Source organism: Chiloscyllium plagiosum, chromosome 17 (assembly GCF_004010195.1).
Source record: "Chiloscyllium plagiosum isolate BGI_BamShark_2017 chromosome 17, ASM401019v2, whole genome shotgun sequence".
NCBI lineage: Eukaryota > Metazoa > Chordata > Chondrichthyes > Orectolobiformes > Hemiscylliidae > Chiloscyllium > Chiloscyllium plagiosum.
Window position 1 is genome coordinate 72,687,924 of NC_057726.1, and position 20,499 is coordinate 72,708,422.

General features: G+C 43.7%; 1 protein-coding gene across 1 annotated transcript in view; it reads right to left on the reverse strand.

The window, feature by feature from the left end:
- The window catches only part of ccdc102a (coiled-coil domain containing 102A), a 251,223-nt gene that overhangs the window by 184,660 nt on the left and 46,064 nt on the right, over nt 1-20,499 (reverse strand). The gene's annotated exons all lie outside the window — the stretch shown is intronic.

A 20,499-nucleotide genomic window follows, 5' to 3' on the forward strand; every position in this document is an offset into this window, starting at 1 on the left:
TGGAGTGCAGGTTCATAGCTCCTTGAAAGTGGAGTCGCAGGTAGATAGGATAGCGAAGGCGGTGTTTGGTATGCTTTCCTTTATTGATCAGAGTATTGAGTACAGGAGTTGGGAGGTCATGTTGCAGCTGTACAGGACATTGTTTAAGCCACTATTGGAATATTGTGTGCAATTCTGGTCTCCTTCCTATCGGAAAGATGTTGTGAAACTTGAAAGGGTTCAGAAAAGATTTACAAGGATGTTGCCAGGGTTGGAGGATTTGAGCTATAGGAAGAGGTTGAATAGGCTGGGGTTGATTTCCCTGGAGCTTCGGAGGTTGAGGGGTGACCTTATAGAGGTTTACAAAATTGAGGGGCATGGATAGGGTAAATAGACTGTCTTTCCCTGGGGTTGGGGAGTCCAGAAATAGAGTGCATACGTTTAGGGTGAGAGGGGAAAGATATAAAAGAGACCTAAGGGGCAACTTTTTCACACAGAGTGTGGTACGTGTATGGATTGAGCTGCCAGAGGAAGTGGTGGAGGCCGGTAAATTACAACATTTAAAAGGCATCTGGATGGGTATATGAATAGGAAGGGTTTGGAGGGATATGGGCCGGGTGCTGGCAAGCGGGACTAGATTGGGATAGCTGGTCGGCATGGACGAGTTGGACCAAAGGTCTGTTTCCACACTATACATCTCCATGACTAAGTTTTTTTTTGGGTGGGGGGGGGGGGGTGTTGTTAACCGCTCAGAGGAAAGCAGCAGTAGACAGGTTGTTGGCACTACAACTGGCTCTGGGACACAGCAGGAAAGGGTAAAGGTAAACAGGACCTTAGTGATAGGAAACTCAATAATGAGGGAGACAGAAAAGAGATTCTGTGGCCACAAACAGGAATCCAGGATGGTGCGTTGCCCCCTAGGTGCAGGGATGTCTTGGAGGAGCTCCAGGGCATTCCAGGGGGAGAGGGAGCAGCCAGAAGTCCTTATGCACGTTTGCACAAATTACATACATACAAATAGGGATGAGGACCTGCAGTGATTATTGCGAGCGAGGTTAAAAACCAGGATCTCACCTATCACATTTCCAACGCCCCTCCTCCAAGTCCCTCCTCCCTACCTTTTATCTTCTCCTGCTGAACACTCTCTGCTCATTCCTGAAGGGGGCCTGTGCCCGAAACGTCGAATCTCCTGTTCCCTGGATGCTGCCTGACCTGCTGTGCTGTTCCAGCAATAAAGTTTCAACTAAGAAACAGGAGGAAATGGCAGATGAATGTGTCATGAAAGAATTGGTGCAGGGGGCAGGGATTCAGACTTTTACATCATTGGGATCTTTTCTAGTTCAGATGTGACTTGTTCAGATGTGACAGGTTGCAACTGAATGGAGGGGGAACCAATATCTTGGCAGCCAGGTTTGCTAGTGCTGCAAGGGAGGGTTTAAACTAGATTGACAGGGGGTGGGATCCTCAATAGCAGGGAGACAAAGGCAAGGCTTGAAAGAGAGAGATACAGTGATCAGAAGTATTACGTTGAAGACACAGGTCAGGCAAACACAAATTGGGAATGCTTTTGGATTAAGGGCAAGTACTGCTGCCTCACAGCACCAGGGAAGGGTAAGGGAACAGCACCAGTTTAATTCCAGCCTCGGACGACTGTCTGCATAGGTTTCTTCCAGGTGCTCCGGTTTCCTTCCATAATCCAAAGATGTGCGGCACGGTGGCACAGTGGTTAGCACTGCTGCCTCGCAGCGCCAGAGACCCGGGTTCAATTCCCGCCTCAGGCGACTGACTGTGTGGAGTTTGCACATTCTGTAATCTAATCTAATCTAATGTGCAGGTTAGGTGAATTGGCCATGCTAAATTGCCCATACGTTCAGGGATATGTGGATTAGGTACATTAGTCAGGGTAAATGTAGAGTCATGATTTGGAGATGCCAGTGTTGGACTGGGGTGGACAAAGTTAAAAATCCCACAACACCAGGTTATAGTCCAACAGGTTTAATTGGAAGCACACTAGCTTTCGGAGCAACGCTCCTTCATCAGGTAGTTGTGGAGGACACAATCGTAAAGCACAGAATTTATAGCAAAAGTTTCAGTTACATCACACAGTAGAGTAATAGAGTAGGGAAATGGGCAACTCTTCAAAGGATTGGTGAGGACGTGTTGAGCCAAACAGCCTGTTTGCACACTGTAGGGATTCTATGATCTTCAATGCAAGAGAGTTGACAGATAAGGCTGATGATTTCATGGTGTGGATAGGTATATGGGCCTCTGATATTATAGCTATGACAGAAACTTGGCTAAGGGAGGGACAGGACTGGCAACTTAACGTACCAGGGTACAGGTGCTTTAGGTGGGACCAAGGTGGTGGAAGGAGGGGAAGGGAACTTGCATTTTTGATGAAGACGAGTATCACAGCAGTAAAACCGAGGGGAAATAAGTGAAGGATAATCCAGTGAAGCTGTGTGTGTGGACCTAAGAAATAAGAAGGGGATGGTGATGTTATTGGGGTTGTACTATAGGCCCCCAAATAGTCAATGGGAATTAGAGGAACAAATATGCAGGGAGACTGGGGAGAGTTACAGGTGCAATAGAGTTGTCACAGGAGGGGATTTAAAACTTTCCTAACAGACTGGGACTGCCAGAGTGTTAAGTGCTTAGATGGGGTGGAATTTGGACAGGTGGTGAAGGTGACAGTGGAGAGCACATTAGAATCAGGGATCATAGTTCTATTAATTCTAAAGTACTTATGGAGGGGGACAAACTGGTCCACTGGTTCATGGTCTAAACTGGGGCAAGACTTATTTTGATGGAATTAGATGACAAGACATATTGAAGCTTTGACCAGAATGAAAGAAGGCATGGCTCAGGTACAGGCAGCTGGGATCAAGGGAATCCTCAAGGTACACAGAGAATACAGGAGTTTACTGAAGGAGGAAATGAGGGGAGCAAAGAAAGGGGGCATGAGATAGCCTTGGCTAAGATTAGGGTGAATCCAAAGAGGTTCTTTAAGGGGCAGCACGGTGGCTCAGTGGTTAGCACTGCTGCATCACAGCGCCAGGGATCCAGGTTCGATTCTCCCAGTGTCTGCGTGGGTTTCCTCCTGGTGATCCAGTTTCCTTCCACAATCCAAAGATGTGCAGGTCAGATGAATTGGCCATACTAAACTGCCCATACTGTTGTTAGGTGCATTAGTCAGGAGCAAATATAGGATAGGGGAAGTGGGTCTGGTTGGTTACTCTTCGGATGTTTGGTGTGGACTTGTTGGGCAAAAGGGCCTGTTTCCAAGCTGTAATTTTAGTATATTAAAGTCAAAAGAATAACGAGACACAGTGACAGAGAATAGACCTCCTCAAGGACCAAAGTGGACAGGCATGTGTAGAATGCAGAAGATGGATGAATTTCTCAATGAATATTTCTCCTGGTTTTACAATGGAGAAAGACACGAAGACTTGAGGAATCATACAGTCATAGAGATGTACAGCATGGAAACAGACCCATCGGTCCAACCTGTCCATGCTGACCAAATATCCCAACCCAATCTAGTCCCACCTGCCAGCACCCGGCCCACATCCCTCCAAACCCTTCCTATTCATATACCCATCCAAATGCCTCTTAAATGCGCAATTGTACCAGCCTTCACCACTTCCTCTGGCAGCTCATTCTATACATGTACTATGTTCTGCATGAAAAAGTTGCCCCTTAGGTCTCTTTTATATCTTTCTCCTCTCACCCTAAACCTATGCCCTCTAGTTCTGCACTCTCCCACCCCAGGGGAAAGACTTTGTCTACTTATCCAATCCATGCCCCTCAATTTTGTAAACCTCTAGAAGATCACCCCTCAGCCTCCGACGCTCCAGGGAAAACAGCCCCAGCCTGTTCAGCCTCTCCCTGTAGCTCAAATCCTCCAACCCTTGCAACATCCTTGTATATCTTTTCTGAGCCCTTTCAAGTTTCACAACATCTTTCCGATAGGAAGGAGACCAGAACTGCACACAATATTCCAACAGTGGCCTAACCAATGTCCTGTACTCAATACTCTGACCAATAAAGGAAACCATACCAAGCGCCTTCTTCACTATCCTATCTACCTGCGACTCCACTTTCAAAGGAGCTATGAACCTGCACTCCAAGGTCTCTGATCAGCAACACTCCCAAGGACCTTACTATTAAGTGTATAGGTCCTGCTAAGATTTGCTTTCCAAAATGCAGCACCTCGCATTTATCTGAATTAAATTCCATCTGCCACTTCTCAGCCCATTTGATCAAGATCTGAGGTAACCTTCTTCTCTGTCCACTAGACCTAATTTTGGTGTCATCTGCAAACTTACTAACTATACCTCTTGTGCTCACATCCAAATCATTTATATAAATGACGAAAAGTAGAGGACCCAGCACTGATCTTTGTGGGACTCCACTGGTCACAGGCCTCCAGTCTGAAAAACAACCCTCCACCACCACCCTCTGTCTTCTACCTTTGAGCCAGTTCTGTATCCAAATGGCTAGTTCTCCCTGTATTCTGTGAGATCTAACCTTGCTAACCAGTCTCCCATGGGGAACCTTGTGGAACACGTTATTGAAGTCCATATACATCACATCTACTACTCTGCCCTCATCAATCTTCTTTGTTGCTTCCTCAAAAAACTCAATCAACTTTGTGAGACATGTTTTCTCACACACAAAGCCATGTTGACTATCCCTAATCAGTCCTTGCCTTTCCAAATATATGTACATCCTGTCCCTCAGGATTCCCTCCAACAAATTGCCCACCGCCGAGGTCAGGCTCACCGGTCTATAGTTCCCTGGCTTGTCCACCCCACCCTTCTTAAACAGTGGCATCACGTTAGCCATCCTCCAGTCTTCCAGCACCTCATCTGTGACTATCCATGATACAAATATCTCAGCAAGAGGCCCAGCAATCACTTTCCTAGCTTCACACAGAGTTCTAGGGCACACCTGATCAGGTCCTGGGGATTTATCCACTTTTATGCATTTCAAGGCATCTAGTACTTCCTCCTGTGTAATATAGACATTTTGTAAAATGTTATCATCTATTTCCCTACATTCCATATATTCCATGTCCTTTTCCACAGAAAATACTGATGCAAAATACTTGTTTACTATCTCCCCCACCTCCTGCGGCTTCACACATAGGCTGCCTTGCTGATCTTTGAGGGGCCCTATTCTTCTCCCTTTTGTCCTTTATGTATTTGTAAAAAGCCTTTGGATTCTCCTTAACTGTATTTGCCAAAGCTATCTCATGTCCCTCCTGATTTCCCTCTTAAGTATACTCCGACTGCCTTTATACTCTAAGGATTCACTCAATCTATCCTGTCTATACATGAAACACGCTTCCTTTTTCAGAACCAAACCCTCAATTTCTTTAGTCATCTAGCATTCCTACACCTACCAGCCTTTCCTTTCACCCTAACAGGAATATACTGTCTCTGGACTCACTTTATCTCATTTCTGAAGATTTCCCATTTTCCAGCCGTCCCTTTACCTGCAAACATCTGCTCCCAATCAGCTTTTCAAAGTTTTCCTAATACCGTCAAAATTGGCCTTTCCCCAATTCAGAACTTCAACCTTTAGATCTGGTCTATCCTTTTCCATCACTATTTTAACTCTAATAGAATTATGTTTGCTGGCCCCAAAATGCTCCCCCATGGACACCTCAGTCACCTGCCCTGCCTTATTTCCCAATGTGTAGTCAGGTTTTGCCCCTTCTCTAGTAGGTACATCCACATACTGAATCAGAAAATTGTCTTGTACACACAAATTCCTCTCCATCTAAACCCTTAACACTATGTTTGGAAAGTTAAAATCCCCTACCATAACCACCCTACTATTCTGACAGATAGCGGAGATCTCCTTACAAGTTTCCCTCCAACTATTAGGGGGTCTAGAATACAATCCCAATAAGGTGATCATCCCTTTCCTATTTCTCAGTTCCATCTGAATAACTTCCCTGGATGTATTTCCAGGAATATCTTCCCTCAGTACAACTGCAATGCTATCCCTTATCATAAAACGCCATTCCCCCTCCTCTCTTGCCTCCCTTTCTATCCTTCCTGTAGCATTTGTATCCTGGAACATTAAGCTGTGGGCGGCACGGTGGCACAGTGGTTAGCACTGTTGCCTCACAGCGCCAGAGACCCGTAAGGGGTAAATGTAGGGGTATGGGTGGGTTCGCTTCGGCGGGTCGGTGTGGACTGGTTGGGCCGAAGGGCCTGTTTCCACACTGTAATGTAATCTAATCTGTAAAAGCTGCCAGTCCTGTCCATCCCGGAGTCATGTTTCTGTAATTGCTATGATATTCCAGTCCCATGTTCCTAACCATGCCCTGAGTTCATCTACCTTCCCTGTTAAGCCCCTTGCATTGAAATAAGTGTTGTTTAATTTATCAGTCCTACCTTATTCTCTGCTTTGTCCCTGCCTGCCCTGACTGTTTGACTTGCTTCGGTTCTCAACTGTACCAGTCTCAGATCGATCTCTTTCCTCACTATCTCCCTGGGTCCCACCCCCCCACCTTACTAGTTTAATTTCTCCCGAGCAGCTCTCGCAAATTTCCCTGCCAGTATATTAGTCCCCATTCCAATACAGATGCAATCCATCCTCCTTCTACAGGTCACTTCTACCCCAAGAGAGATTCCAATGATCCAAAAATGTGAATCCGTCTTCCATACACCAGCTCCTCAGCCATGCATTCATCTGCTCTACTCTCCTATTCCTGCCCTCAGTTGCTCATAGCACCGGGAGTAATCCAGATATTACTACTCTCGAGAACCTCTTTTTTTAAAATTCCTGCCTTACTCTCTGTAATCTCCCTTCAGAATCTCAATCTTTTCCCTTCCTATGTCGTTGGTTCTAGTGTGGACCCCTGCTGGCCCCTCTTCCCTCTTGAGAACATTCTGCACCCTCTGAGACATCCTTGATCCTACCACCAGGGAAGCAACACACCATTCTGAGTTTTCGCTATTGGCCACAGAAGCGTCTGTCTGTACCTCGGACTAGAGAGACCCCTAACACAATTGATCTCTTGGAACCCAACGTATCCCTCATTGCATTAGAGCCAGTCTCAATACCAGAAACTTGGCTGTCTGTACTACATTCCCGAGAATCCAACACCCCCTACATTTTCCAAAACAGCATACTTGAGCGAGGTTAGTGGTACAAGAAGTACAGCAATGTAAGAGGCATGATTACTAAGTTTGTGGATGACACTAAAATAAACAGTATAGTGGATAGGGAGGAAAGTTACCAGAAATTGCAGCACGACCTTGATCAACTGGGAAAGTGGACCGAGAAATGACAAATGGAGTTTAATATAGGTAAGTTTCAGACTTTTCATGTTAGAAAGTCAAATCAAGGCAGGAGTTTCATGGTGAATGGTAAGGCCTTAAGGAGTGTAGCAGAATTGGGGGACCTTGGAGTTCAGGTTCACAGTACTCGGAAAGTGGAGTCACAGGTAGACAGGGCAGGGAAGGAGGCTTTTGGCACACTGGCCTTTATCAGTCAGGGCACTGTTGTAGTTATACAGGGCATCAGTGAGGCCACACTTGGGGTATGGTTTTAGATTAGATTAGATTACATAGTGTGGAAACAGGCCCTTCAACCGCACAAGTCCACATCGATCCTCCGATTACTGTGTTCAGTTTTGGTCACCTTGTTATTGGAACGATGTTATTAAACCTGAAAAAAGATTGAAGAAATTTACAAGGATGTTGCCTGAACTCAATGGACTGAGTTATACAGAGCGGTTGAATAAGCTCGGACTTTTGAAGAAGGGCCTGTGCCCGAAACGTCGAATCTCCTGTTCCCTGGATGCTGCCTGACCTGCTGTGCTGTTCCAGCAATAAAGTTTCAACTTTGATCTCCAGCATCTGCAGACCTCACTTTCTCCTCGACTGAGGGGGGGGACCTTATAGAAGTGCATAAGGTCATGAGAGACATACATAGGGTGAATACACTCAGTCTTTTTCCCAGGTTGGGGAATCGAATACTAAAGGGAATCAGTTTAAGCTTAGAGAGGAAAGAATAAAAAGGGAACCTGAGGAGCAAGCTTTTTTTAAAAAAAAACAGAGGGTGGTATACATTTGGAACTAGTTACCAGCAGAACTGGTTGAGGTGGGTACATTAACATTTAAGAGGCATTTGGAGCAGTTTTTCCCACTGAGGCAAGGAAGGGATGGTCAGGTGAAAAAACCTTGGATGACAAAGAGATGTGGAACATCTAGTCAAGAGGAAGGAGAAAGCTAGCTTATGGTCAAGGAGGCAAGGATCAGACAGGGCGTTAGAGGGTTCCAAGGGAGCCAGGTAAGAACTGAAGAATTGAATTAGGAGAGTGAGAAAGGGGCAGGAAAAAGCTTTGGTAGGTAGGATTAAGGAAAACCCCAAGGCTTTCTACACTTATGTGCAGAACAAGAGGATGGCCAGAGTGAAGCTCGGGCCGGTCAGAGATAGCGGAGGGAACTTGTGCCTGGAGTCGAAGGTGGTAAGGGATGTCCACAATGAATACTTTGCTTCAGTATTCATTACTGAGAGGGACCTTGTCGTTTGTGAGGACAGTGTGAAACAGACTGATATACTCGAACAGTTTGATGTTAAGGCAGAGAATGTGCTGGAAATTTGAAAAACATAAGGATAGATAGGGCCAGACAGGATATATCCAAGGTTACTATGGGAAGCAAGGGAAGAGATTGCTGCCCTGTTGGCAATGATTTTTGAGTCCTCACTGTCCACTGGAGTAGTACCAGATGATTGGATTCCTTGTTTAAAGAAAAGAAATAGGGATAACCCTGGGGATTACAGACCAGTCAGCCTTACGTCTGTGGTGGCAAAGTATTGGAGAGGATTCTGAGAGACAGGATTTATGATTACTTGGAAAAGCATAGTTTGATTAGAGACAGTCAGCATGGCTTTGAGGGGGGCGGGTCATACCTCATAAGCCTTGCTGAATTCTTTGAGGATGTGACAAAACACATTGATAAAGGGACAGCAACGGATGTGGTGTACATGGGATTTTAGCAAGGCATTTGATAATGGGAGCCTCATTCAGAAAGTAAGGAGACATGGGATACAAGGAAATTTGGCAGACCAGATATAGAATTGGCTAGCCCATAGAAGACAGAGGGTGGTAGTAATTGGAAAGTATTCAGCCTGGAGCTCAGTGGTGTTCCACTGAGATCTGTTCTGGGACCTCTGCTCTTTACGATTTCTTTAAATGACTTGGATGAAGAGTGGAAGGGTGGGTTAGTAAGTTTGCCAATGTTGGTGGTGTTGTGGATAGTATGGAGGGCTGAAGTAGGTTACAACAGCACATTGACTGGATGCAGAACTGGGCTGAGAAGTGGCAGGGGAAAAAAAGTAAGCACGTGAAGTGATTCATTTTGGAAGGCCGAATTTGAATGCAGAATGCAGGGTTAAGGCAGGATTCTTGACAGTGTGGAGGAACAGAGGGATCTTGGGGTCCATATCCATAGATCCCTCAAAGCTGCCACCCCAAGTTGATAGGGTTGTTAAGAATGTGAATGGTGCGTTGGCTTTCATTTGTGGGGGAGTGAGCTTAAAAGCCACGAGGTTCTGCTGCAGCTCTGTAGAGCCCTGGTCAGACCACACTTGGAATATTGTGTTCAGTTCTGGTCGCCTCATCATAGAAAGGATGTGGAAGCTTTAGAAACACTGCAGAGGAGATATACCAGGATGTTGCCTGGACTGGAGGGCATGTCTTATGAAGATAGGTTGAGACTTTCCACATTGGAGCGAAGAAGGATCAGAGGTGTTTCAATAGAACTTAGATTCCCCAGAGTGTGGAAACAGGCCCTCCGTCCCAACAAGTCCACACCAACCCTCCGAAGAGCAACGCACCCAGACCCATTCCCCTACATTTACCCCTTCACCTAACACTACGGGCAATTGCATATTTTTTGGACTGTGGGAGGAAACTGGAGCACCAAGTGGAAATCCACGCAGACATGGGGAGAATGTGCAAACTCCACACAGACAGGTGCCTGAGGCGGACCCAGGTCTCTGGCGCTGTGAGGCAGCAGTGCTAACCACTGTGCCACCACGCCGCCGTGCCACCCACAATACAAGATGTGGAGAGGCATAGATAGAGTGGTAGCCAGAGACTTTTTCCCCCAGAGTGGAAATGGCTATCACGAGGGGCATAATTTTAAGATAAGTAGAGGAAGGTTTAGGGGAGATGTCATACGTAGATTCTTTACACAAGAGTGTAGTGGGTGTGTGAAATGCACTGCTAGCAGTGGGAGTAGAGTCAGATAATGGGGACACTTAAGTGACTCTTGGATAGGCACATGGATGATAGAAAATTGAAGGGTATGGAGGAGAAAGTGAGGACTGCAGATGCTGGAGATCAGGGTCAGTAAGCATGGTGCTGGAAAAGCACAGCCAGTTCAGACAGCAGAGGAATAGGAGAGTCAACATTTCGAGCATAAGCTCTTCATCAGGAAAGTTACGTCAATTAGTTTGATCTTAGAGTAGGATAAAAGGTCAGCCCAATATAGAGGGCTGAAGGGCCTGTTCTGTTTTATGTTCTAAATAGATGGATAGGAAAGTATTAGAAGGATTTGAGCCAGTGCAGGAAAATAGTATGAACATGGACAGACATGTTGGGCGACAAGAATCAGTTTGGGCTGAAGGGCCTGTCTCCGTACTAATTGGACACTGACTTGAAAACTATACACACTACTTCACATATGGTCTCACCAAGGTTCCTACAGCAGTAGGAAAACTGCCATTTTTATATTCAATTCCCCTTGCAATAAACACACAGATTCCATTTATCTTCCTAATCACTTCTTCTGACTCTTGAAGCAGAACATCCATAAACCTCTCTACCTCAGTTCTGCAATTTTACGGTTTAAATAATATTGTTTTTCTATTTTTTTTCCAGGCTTCATACTTTCGAATATTGTACTATCTTCCAAACATCTACATGTTATTCAAGAATCCTACAGTGTGGAAGCAGGCCATTCAGCCCAACCACTCCATATCAACCCTCCAAAAAGTATTCCACCCAGATTTACCCTCCTCCCTTATCCACACAAACCCACACTTTCCATGGTAGTCCATCTAATCTGTACATTCCTTGACACTATATATCATTTAGCATGGCCAATCCACCTAAGCTGCACATCTTTGGACTGTGGGAGAAGGCCACAGCACCTGGAGGAAACCCACGCAGACACAAGGAGCATGTACAAACTCCACACAGCTGCCGAGGGTGGAGTCAAACCAAGGTCCCTGGCACTGAAGCAACAGTGTTAACCACTGAGTACTGTGCCACCTTGTTATGTATCTTTGCAGACTCCTTACGTCCTCTTCACAAATTGCATTTCTATCTTTGTGTCATAAAAGTGAATAAAATAGAGACCCCAGCATTGATCCCTGGCACTCAAAGTCAGCCTTCTGAAAACAACCGATCTATGCTGGTTTGCTCTGAGCTAATCAACCAACCTTATAGTCATACATTACATTACTCCATACATTGTGAGCTCCTGTTTTGTTTGAACAACATTTACTGTGGTGAATAGTCTGGCCTTGGAAATCCAACTACAGGACATCCACAGATTACCCTGTTTGTACTTCTTCAAAAGAAGGAGAAAGTGAGGAATGCAGATGCTGGAGACGAGAGTTGAAAAATGTGGTGCTGGAAAAACACAGCAGGCCAGGCAGCATCCGAGGAGCAGGAGAATCGACATTTCGGGCATAAGCCCTCCTTTAGGAAGAAGAATTCCTGAAGAAGGGCTTATGCCCCGAAACATCGATTCTCCTGCTCCTCAGATGCTGCCTGGCCTGCTGTGCTTTTCCAGCACCACATTTTTCAACTTCTTCAAAAGAACTCTAATGAAGCTCAAACACAAACCCTTTCACTAAACCTTGCTGTCTCTGCCTAATTGCATTGAAATTGTCTAAATGTGCTGCCATAACGTCCTTAACAACAAATTCTAGCATTTTCTCTGACCAGTCTGGCTTTGTCTCTCCTTTCTTGAACAAATACATCACATTCATTACTTTCCAATCTGACAGGACCTTTCTGAATCTCGGTAACATTTAGAAATTAAAACCAATACATCTACTTTGAGTAATCACTGCTTTGAACAACCTAGTCAGAAATCCATCAGGACATGGGATCCATCAACTTTTAGATTAGATTAGATTAGATTAGATTAGATTATTTACAGTGTGGAAACAGGCCCTTCGACCCAACAAGTCCGCACCGCCCCACCGAAGGGCAACCCACCCATACCCCTACATTTACCCCTTACCTAACACTACAGGCAATTTAGCATGGCCAATTCACCTGACCTGCACATCTTTGGACTGTGGGAGGAAACCCACGCAGACACGGGGAGAGTGCAAACTCCACACAGTCGCCTGAGGCAGGAATTGAACCCAGGTCTCTGGCGCTGTGAGGCAGCAGTGCTAACCACTGTGCCACCGTGCCGCCCACTAGTTCCAGTAATCTCTTTTGTTTCTTTTCTCTGGTGATCAAAATAATTTTAAATTCCTCTCTCCCAATTTCTGGGATGCCTTTTGTATCCTCTATCTTGAAAACAAATGTAAAACAAAATCAGAAGTTGCTGGAAAAGCTTAGCAGATCTGGCAGCACTGGCAGAGAGAAATCAGAGTTAAAATTTCAGTTAGTTATCCTTGGAACTGATGGTGGCTAGGAAAATGTTGGTTTTTATGCAGATGTTGGCTTAGGGTGGGGGTGGGGGTGGTGTAAAGGAGTAAGCGAAAGTTGGAGATATAGCCGAGAAGAGGAACAGTTGGATAGACAAAGGAGCAGATATCTGTAATTAGGTTGGGAGGATGAATAGCTTATAAATGGGTATGCTAGTGGCTAACAACGGGCAGTGTGTAATAGCAGACAATATGATAATACCTGTATATGGACGAGCAGGGGTAATGACATGGGACAGTTCAAACCAGAAAGCTGTCGAACTCGATACTGAGTCCAGAAGGCTGTAGAGTTCCCAATTAAAAAGAAAGAAAGTGCTGTTCAAGCTTCCACTGAGCTTTGCAGGAGCATTGTAGCAAGCCTGAGACATAAATATTGGTCAGGAAACAAGGTGGTGTGTTGAAGTGGCAGGCAATTGGAAGCCCACAGACATCTGCATTCAGACGTAGGTGTTCTGCAAAGCGGTCACTAAGTCTACCCTTCGTTTCCCCTGCACTGGTTAAACACTGCTTCACCTTGAAGGGCTGTTTGAGCCCTTACATATGGAGGAGGGAGGAAGTGTAAAGTATGTTCAATTAAATCAGCAATATCTTTATTTTCATTATTGATTCCCCAAATGTACTCTCCAGAGGACCAACATTCAATCTGCATTTTTTTCTTCAACCCCTGCAACAATGCTTTTGAACATTTTGGATATTACCCAGCATCATTACTTTGTCCTTTCCCTTCAACTTTCCAAATATCACTCAACCTTGGGCCTACACCAATCCTGCCCCATCACATCCTTCAGCTTAAAGGGTTGTGATTAAGCAGATGGACTTAAAGCTCAGACGTCTACCTTAATTTTACACACAAGAATACTGCATTCCAGTGCGGTTCAAATACAGATGCATTTTTCCTCAGAACTGACAACACCCTGTGAAACAAAATCCACTTCCCCTCCATCAATCGGAGGCTCAACATTTCAGTCTTGAATCTTATTTACTCTATACAAATTGGTCACGGCTCCAATAATCATCCAGACATTATCTTTGTATTATACCAGTTCAAAACTCTCACACATTGAGTACAATCTCCTTCTTGGTCCAATCCAGATTATCAGCATCTACAATGATCACGACAACTGGATCCTAACATTCCAACAAGTCTTGGACCTTGGCAATGGGCATGCACTATCTCCTCGAATAGAATTCCCAACTTTCTCTCTAATAATACAGACCCCACCATAACCATTTTTACCCCTGTAAAATGCTACCATTTTGCTTTCCCTACTCTTATAAATAACTGGCTTGTTGGAAGAGTTAAGACTCTTCCAATGCTATCTTCTGGTTCCCCAAAACTGTCTCCCTCAGTTACATCCTCCTGTCCTGAATCACCCACTAAATCTGAAGACCTGAGCCAAGGAGGTGTAACTGCTTCCTCTAAACAAACATTCAGATAATTTTACTTTGGGTTACTGCTCAAGCTGCATTCATAGAATCATAAAGGTCAATAGCATCTGTACTGGTCAAGCATTCAACTCTCAGCCTTGTAGGATTTGGCAGATGACAGGGAAATTGGTGGGTGTGGTTGATAGTGAAGAGGATGGCTCTACAATCTAATTTTGATAAACTAGCCTCACAGCACCAGAGTCCCAGGTTCGATTCCAGCCTCGGGTGACTGTCTGTGTGGAGTTTGCCCATTCTCCCAGTGTCTGTGTGGGTTTCCTCCGGGTGCTCCAGTTTCCTCCCACAGTCCAAAGATGTGCAGGTCAGGTGAATTGGTCATGCTAAATTGCCCATGGTGTTAGGTGCATTAGTCAAAGGGAAATGGGTCTGGGTGGATTACTCTTCGGAGGGGCAGTGCGGACTGGTTGGGCCGAAGGGCCTGTTTCCACACTATAGGGAATCTAATAAGCAATGGCAGAGGGAATTTAATCTGATAAATCTGAAGTGATTGATTTTCAGATGTCTAATAAGTGAGGGATTTACATAATGAATGGGAGGTCCCTGAGGCACACTGAGGAACAAAGAGACCTTGGTATTAAGTCCATAGATTCCTGAAGGTGTCAGCACAGGTAGATAAGGTGCTGAAGGTGACATACAGGATACTTGCCTTCACTAGCCAGGGCATAGAATACAAAAGTACTGGCTAGGGCACAGATGGCAGTTCTAGTTGCCACACTATCGGAAGGACATGATTCCACATCCTGCAGAAGCAGAGAATATTCTCCAGGATGTTGTCTGTAAAAAACAAAGTCTCAGTTATACGGAAATAATCAATTGGATCGGTTTGTTTTCCTTGGAACAGAGATGGTTTAGGGGAATCAGTTGAGGTGTACAAAATCAAGAAAGTGGAGATAGATTGTAGGACACTCTCTTTCCCCCATGGCAGATATATAGAAGACCAGAGGGCATACAAAGGGGAGGCTTCAGTGGTTTAAGAGGGATCGGAGGAAAAATGCTTTCAACCAGAGGATTGTAGAAGTATGGAACAGGCTGTGTAGTGAAGGCAGGGACTCTCACAATATCAGATACATCTTTACAAGCCCTTAAAATGCTTGGACATAGTAGGTTATGAACCTACTGCAGGTAATTGAGATTAATATAGTTTGGTATTTGTTGGTCAGCATAGAAACAGATCCTTTGTCCATGTTGCATGACCTTATCTATGCCACACATAATTTTATACATCTCAAATCATATCCCACTCAAACAACTCAGAAAACAACCCCAACCTATATAATTCTCTCTTCAGGGCTGAAGCTCTCCAGCCCAGACAATATCTTGCTAAATCTTATCTGCACCCTCTTCAGTGCTATTGCATTTCTCTTTCTCCCTACATGCAAGGCTCTAGTTTAGGCCTAAATACCTCACATTGTTCCAGCATATCTTCCCTGCTATTAAACTCTGTACTTCTGTTAATAAAGGCAAGTATACCGTATGCCTTTTTAAACCATGATATCCACCTGTCCTGATATGTGGAGAGATGAGTGGACATGCAGACCAAGGTCCCTCTGATCCGAGGTGCTTCCCAAGGTCAGTCACAGCATCTGTTTCTACGCTTCAGTTCAACCAGTCTATGTCATAGAACATAGAAGAATACAGCGCAGTACAGGCCCTTTGGCCCTCGATGTTGCGCCGATCCAAGCCCACCTAACCTACACGAGACCACTATCCTCCATATGCCTATCCAATGCCCGCTTAAATGCCCATAAAGAGGGAGAGTCCACCACTGCTACTGGCAAGGCATTCCATGAACTTACGACTCGCTGAGTGAAGAACCTACCCCAACTTCAGTCCTATATCTACCCCCCCCACCTTAATTTATAGCTATGCCCTCTTGTAATACCCGACTCCATACGCGGGAAAAGGTTCACACTGTCAACCCTATCTAACCCCCTAATCATCTTGTACACCTCAATCAAGTCACCCCTAAACCTTCTTTTCTCTAATGAAAACAGCCCCAAGTGTCTCAGTCTTTCCTCATACGATCTTCCTTCCATACCAGGCAACATCCTGGTAAACCTCCTCTGCACCCGTTCCAGTGCCTCCACATCCTTCCTATAGTATGGCGACCAAAACTGCACACAATATTCCAGATGCGGCCGCACCAGAGTTTTATACAACTGCATCATGACCTCAGGACTCCGGAACTCAATTCCTCTACCAATAAAAGCCAGCACGCCATATGCTTTCCTCACCGCACTATTTACCTGGGTGGCAACTTTCAGAGATCTGTGTACATGGACACCAAGATCCCTCTGCTCATCCACACTACAAACCATAATCTCAAATTAAATTCATCCCATTAGCCCATATCTCTAAACCCTTTGGATTCATGCACCTGTCTAAATGTCTTTTAAATGTTGTACCTGTAACTATCACTTCCTCTGGCAGTTCATTCCACATACAAACTACTGAAAGTTGTCCCTCATGACATTTTTTTAAATCTCATCTTAAAAATATGCCCACTAGTTTTGAACTCCCTATCCTAGGGAAAAGACCTTGGCGATTCAATTTATCTATGCCTCTCATTGTTTCATAAACCTCTATAAAAGAAGTCACACTTCAACCTCCCAAGCTCCAGTGAAAAGCATCCAAGCTTATCCTTATAACTCCAGTCCTGGCAGCAACATGGTAATTTTTTTTTTCTGAACACTATTCCTCTCTAGCCAGGGTACCAGAACTGTACACTCCCAAAGTGGTCTCACCAACACCCCGTACAATTTCAATGTGACATACCAATTCATTGTTCAAACCATTTAGTATAGGAAGGCAAGCATTCTAAATGCCTTCTTAACCACTGTCTACCTGTTACGTAACTTCCAAAGAACTATGTACCCGAATCCTCAGGTCTCTGTTCAACAATTCTACCCAGTAACTGTATAGGTGCTGCCCTAGTTTGTTTTTCCAAAATGCAATCTCTCTCATTTATCCAAATTAAATTCCATCTGTTATTCCTCTGCATATTGGTCTAATTGATCAAGATATCACAATTTCCCTTGTCTTGTATGACGTGCCCAAGCGTATCAGGTCATATTTATGGTTTCACCATTTCGAGTGGGATAGCAGCAGAATAACCATGTCAGTGGGTCAACTGCCAGTCTAATGCTGCAGTTTCAATGGTCTAAAATCCCACCACAGCAGCTGATGGAATTTTAAGTCGTGATTAATCTGGGATATAAGGCTATCCTTACAAATAGACAATGAAGCTAATCATTTATCTTGTAAAAGCCCATGTAATTCACTAATGTCCTTTAGGGAAGGAAATCCGCTATCCTTACCTGATCTGGCATACATGTGAATCCAGACCCACAGCAATGTAGCTAATCCTTAACTGGCCCCTGAAATGTAGAGCAAGCCATTCAAATCTAGAGCAATAGGGGTGAGCAACAAATGTTAGCCTTGCCAGTGGTAATCATCTCTTGAAAAATCAAAATGTAACTTAATGAATATTTGGTTACTGTGCATAACACTGGTATTCATCATATCCCATGTGCTACAGCTGCAACGCATCATCTGCTCGGCTTTGTTGTGTCCATTTAATAAATTATAATTCAAGCTTAGAAACATCATAAATGTTACCTGTAGTCATACCAAATAACGCCACACTCTAAAGTATAGATTAAATGCAATAGTGAGTTAAACTGCCTACATTAAGGAGGGATACAATCTTAAAACTCACCAAACAATCATAACTTGTTTACCCCATTAAGGCCTTCAACATTCACCAGCTTTTGGAGGCTGAAAAGTTGATATAGAAGGCAGCACCTCCTTTCCCTTTGGCAATGAATTACCACCCCCACCAAATTCCAAGTTCTTGTGCATACCTCAGCACATTGTTCTCCTCACACTCTGTAACCCATAGCCATCTCAAATTATCTTTTGGTTGTTATTCTCACACTCCAATCCAATGCTCTGAGATTATGAAAAACAGAAAGAACTGCAGATGCTGCAAATCAGAAACAAGAATAAGAATTGCTGGAAAAGCTCAGCAGGTCTGGCAGCATCTGTGGAGAGAAAGAATTGACATCTCTGGTTGAGCAACCTTTCCTCAGAACAGAACTGAGGGTCGCTTGACCTGAAATGTCAACTCTGATTTCTCTCCACAGATGCTGCCAGAGCTGCTGAGCTTATCCAGCAATTTTTGTTTTTGGCTCTGGGATTATTCCCTTGCTCGAGACAAAAATGAGATGAGATGAGATGAGATGAGATGAGATGAGATGAGATGAGATAAGGTAGGATCCCTTGAATTTCAAAAAAACATTTCAGTTCCTCCTTTCAATTGATGTTAGAGCCTTTCCTAGTCATCCAACAAATACAAACACAACTTACAGTACTCTATATTTTCTTGTGATAAAACACTCCTTCAGGGATCTTCAACAACATTTGTTCAGTTTGAGACAAGCCTGATCTTCCGGTGGCATGACTAACATGTAATTCCCAACGCAATAGAATTTGTTTTTGGCATCAAGTTGTATAATTATAATGATCAATATGGAATTTGACAGATTATAGAACAGAAAAATGGGCCCTAGCTGGTACTTTAACTCAGCACAAACCTCTCTTCACCCTACATCATTCGAAGTATCTCTCCATTCCATTCTCCCTCGTACTTATCCAGCTTAAGTGCCCCTTCCTAATAATTCCCCCAAAGTGATAGTGATTCACTTTGGATTAAAAAAAAAGGTTTCTCCTGCATTCTCTGTTGGATTCATTGGACAAGAAGCAACTACTTTTTGCAATAAGTCTATTTGACTTATGCATGCACTCTACAAAGTTATTAATGATGCATTGTATTTTATTGCAGTCTTAGTCTAAATTAACTAAAGCCTCCAATTTAATGTCTGTAAATTTTGAAATCATGTTTCTGATTTCCAAAGTCTAAATCAGTTCTGAAAAGGATGACAAACAATTCTGGTACAAATTCATGAGGAATGGCACCTCCTACCTTTTGTCAAGTTGCTGCCCAGACCACTACACTGTTTCCTGCTTTGTAGCCAGTTTTGGACTTGATCCCACATTTTGTTCTTAGATATGAATCTATTACACAGTACTTTTTCAAATGCAGGTTAAAAATGAAGTATTCTTCAAAGATTGCAATGGAGTCACTTATGCAGGACCTTTCCTTTTAAAATTAATACTATATTTCATCTCTATTTACAATTACTAGCTGCTTCACATTACACCATGAAGAAAGAGTCTATTACGTGCTCTGTTGTTAAACTGATCGGTACATGGTTTCATGGGTTTGTCTCATGTCTCTTTTAGAAATTACAGTAATGGCCTGCATAGACACTGGTGTCCCATCACCAACACACCCTTCATTTGCTAGTAAATATTACACTGGCTGTAGCCAGTCAGCTCAGAAATCAGTCCTCCAATGAGGAGATTCTAATCTCTGGTTATATTGGTTAACAAGGTCCACCTGGTTCCAATCACTACACAGTCAGACTTCTCGCAGCACCTTCCCTTTTTCATGAAGTGTCATTTTTTAAACTGTTCTGATTGTGCTATCTATCTCTTTCCAAATATCATCTCTACACATATGTAAATCAACCTGCACAAAGTGTTTTAAGGTTTTAATACTTAAAGTAATATTCAACATTTCTAACATCTCACAGTCAGTTCCTGCAAGCTTATTTTCACTGTTGTATCACTTTCCTGATTTGCTATTGTTATTTTTGCATTTGTAGAATACTTAACTGTTTATTTTCATATTCCTGAACTGAATTTCATAATTCCTTTTTCCTTCACTTCTTTGTAATCTTATTGGAGTACCAAGAGGTTGACGTAATGCTCCCTTGAACTCAATAAAATGCAGATAGAGGTCAGTCCAGATGTACAATATTCTTGCCATGTTATGCAGTCACATTAAAGTGCAACAAAGTACGCTACAAGGATTATTGACTGATTTATTGCTTTAATGCAAATGCATAACAGATCTTCATGAAAAATAACTTCTGCAATCTACAAAATTAACAGCTGCTTCCAAAAATTTTAACTGTGTGTGACGATATGATCCCTTCACCACAGACTCCAGAACGACATGTATTGGGTAGACTTCAAGCGAAGACTTAATTTCTTACAATTGAACCGCGGAAACTAAAAGAGACTTCTTTGCCAAACTCAGACTGCGGGTGATGCTAGGGAAGAAAGGTACAGCCATTGAAGGAGTCCTGACGTAGACAGCGTTCACCAAGGGGACTCAGGCTGAGAACGTTTACTAGGTTTGAGTGGCACGAAAAATTCCCATCAGCAGGAAAACATAATGGTGGGCCATTTTGGAGCAATACGATCATTTGATGAGTCACAAAACTGAACTTTACACAGAAT